The sequence below is a fragment of the Sinocyclocheilus anshuiensis genome, unplaced genomic scaffold, assembly GCF_001515605.1.
Source record: "Sinocyclocheilus anshuiensis isolate Anshui unplaced genomic scaffold, SAMN03320099.WGS_v1.1 scaffold468, whole genome shotgun sequence".
NCBI lineage: Eukaryota > Metazoa > Chordata > Actinopteri > Cypriniformes > Cyprinidae > Sinocyclocheilus > Sinocyclocheilus anshuiensis.
In genome coordinates, this window is record NW_015557069.1 from 136308 (window position 1) to 139509 (window position 3202).

General features: G+C 40.3%; 1 pseudogene; it reads left to right on the plus strand.

The window, feature by feature from the left end:
* Positions 1 to 3202, plus strand: part of LOC107676695 (ribosomal protein S6 kinase delta-1-like) — a 28351-nt pseudogene that overhangs the window by 19610 nt on the left and 5539 nt on the right.

Genomic DNA, 3202 nt, shown 5'->3' on the forward strand with positions numbered 1-3202 from the left:
GTATGTGTGTGTGTGTGTGTGTGGGTGTGTGTGTGTTCAGGGTTTAGGGAAAAGCAGTGCGTGTGGACGTGTTAAGAAGACTATTGTGCCTCGTTCCATGCCAAACATGGTACAACTGGAGAAATACATCATCTCAGAGGACTCATTCTTCTTTTACTGCAGTATGCTGAGGGTGTGTTGTTTTCGTTGTTTTTGCTTTTTTCTAAATGCCTAAGTGTGTAAACAGGATGTTGAGTAGTTCTTCCTCTTTGTCTCTTCAGGTGGTAAATTGTGGTCTCATATCTGCAAGTATCTGCATGACAGCAGTCCTGATGAAAGCTTCAACATACCTTTCATCCAGAAAGCTCACTCTGCAGCTGTACATTCAACCCTGAACCCTGTGCACACCGGTTCCAGCAGTGTGGATTCTCGGGGCCTAAGCCTCGGGGAGAATGCCTTAGCAGCCCAACTGCCAGACACTGAAGAGGAGTGCACCAACAGCTACTTGACGCTGTGCAATGAGTATGAGCAGGAGAAGCTGGAGCCGGAAGAGGACCGCTGCTCTCTTGCTCCTGTGTTAACACAGAAACATGCTCAGTGTTGAACACCGATAGTCTATGCTCTCCGATATCGATGCAGGAGCTGTGCTTCTTCACTGAGGAGGAGCAACTGGCCGGCTTTGTGGATCAATGCACACATTCACCTGACCATCCGAACCAGTCATCGCCCACGGAGCTCTTCCAGAGTGACAGGGAAGATGCCTGCAAGCCATTGTTTGTACCCTCAGATGTTGGTGTAGAGGTCACAGAGGAGCCAGTGGAGATGATCAATGCTCAAATGATCTGGTGCCAGTGATCTCCTTTAAAGAGGCTGTACTGGAGGATGCCACTGTCAGCTGTGCTATTGAGGGACAACCGCCTGATTTATTGGTCAATCTGCCAGTGCTTGAAGGGGGCACAGTGGACACGCAGGATGAAGAGCTTATTACTGGAGACATCGCTTTTGTTGCGGTGGCCAAAACCTCTCCTACATTTGGCAGGCCAGATGTTCTACAGAGAGGAGAGAAAGAGGAGTTGGACCAGTCTGTTGATGTGGCCACCTTTCCTCTTCTACACAGACCATCAAAAACACCTTTTAAAACAGACTCATTATCTCTGTCTTCCCCTGAGCTCTCTGGCACACTAGACACAGCTGTTCCCAGAGCTCAGATGGACTTTGTTGAACATGAAGAAGTGGGCTTGAGGTCCAAAGGCACTTTAGGAGAACATGAGGATGAGGAAGTGTCGAAGTTGTTTCAAGAGCTGGATAAGTTAGCTGCAGTTTCATTAGACACACACATCCCAGAGGCTCTTGTGAGGAACTGGGCTGCTGACATGGTTATGGCTCTGGATGCTCTGCATCAGGAGGGCATTATATGCCGAGACCTGAACCCCAGCAACATACTGCTAAACCACGCAGGTGAATCAATCACTTACTCACTGCATACTGTTGAATCATACATCATTACACTATTCAAGACCCCCTTTTTTTTTTTTTTTTTTTTTTTTTTTTTTTTTTTTGCCTTTTACTTCATATTGGCTTTTGATAATAACATTTATATGTTAGAATACTCCTAATAGTTTATATACATTTTTAGCAGATATAGTCCTTTAAATTTTATAGTCTAGTACTAGTTGCTTTAATTCATCCCAGTGACTCGATTTGTTGTTATTTCACATCATTATACACTCTAAAAAATGCTGGGTTAAAAACAACCATTTCTGGGTTATTTGGCAACCCAGCCTGGTTAAATACTATACAGAACACATGCTGGGTTATTTTGACCTAGCTGGTTGGGTTAAATGTTTTACCCAACATGCTGGGTTGTTTTATTTAACTCAACTATTGTTTAAAAATTACTATATTACTGGCTTAAAATGGGTTGGAAATTAGAAATCACACACAGAATTACTAGAGGCAATGGTAATAATCAAAAGGTGAACATTTATTAATAAGCAAGAACACCCATGGGCAACAATATGACACATTGAATTTGTTTGGATGAATACAGCATAGTTTACAATATTACATACATTTAAACTCATTTATCAAGCATTTTAGAAAAAAAAAAAATTGGGTGTTGGGTTTGACTGCGAACCTCAGAACGCCGCCTCGTGTTTCACTCGTAGCTGAGAGATGCCGTGACTGACTCCATAACCTGCCTATAAACAAACAGTACTGAGAAGAGATAACATATTTTAACATCAAAATAAATCAAATTTAGTATTATAACAAATAAAATCAGTTTATGTTTTGCAAGGCAAAAGGCGTTTCCATCATGTGAAATGACAGTTGCATTTAGCTGACTGACATCTCGACATGTTGCGTAAAATAAAATAATTTACAGCACAGTAAAGACTTTATATATGGAAAAAAAAATCGTATACAAACCTTTATTTCACTGAAAAAGTGTACCAAATTATGAGCTGAAGAGGATGAAAAAGAAGTAAGCCCGTGCTGGGATGTTTCGTTGGAGGGAAGGGGAGGGTTTTATAGTTTCAGCTGTCAGTGGGATTGACCCAGCCACAGACCCAACGGCTGGGAAACACACAAACTACCCAACATTGGAAAAAAATAACAGCCCAACATATGAGCCAACAGGCTCAACTGAACGGTTGGGTAGAAAAAATAGGCCAGCATTTTTTAGAGTGTACTAGTAGGTGATGACCAGTCTTTTGTGTATTATTGTGTGTCTTTGAATTATTTACTGGACTAAAAATAACATTCCCTTTCAAAGGATCCTAGGATTTCCTTAAGAATTAAGGTGGCTGTTTATTTTTAACTATGTGAAAATCTCAGTAGAGCATTATTTGTTTCTTTGGTACATGGTACTGTGGACGATAGTGGGTTTGCAAAAGCATAGCAAACATTTTCAAAACCACCCCAGAGATGTTCATGTAAACAACCTTCAAATATATTTCTTGATGAATACGGCTTGTCTGGTGTCTGGTGTAGCATACTATCTGCCCATAGCGTAAAGAACCATGATAATATGGCAGGACTGCAAGTTCAACTCAGGGAATTACAGGGAGTTCAAAAAAATAAAAAAAAAAATAAAAAAAAATATATATATATATATATATATATATATATATATATATATATACAGTATATTAGGGCTGTCATCGTTAACGCGTTAACGCATGCGATTAATTTTACAATCCTTAACGCGTTAAAATAATTT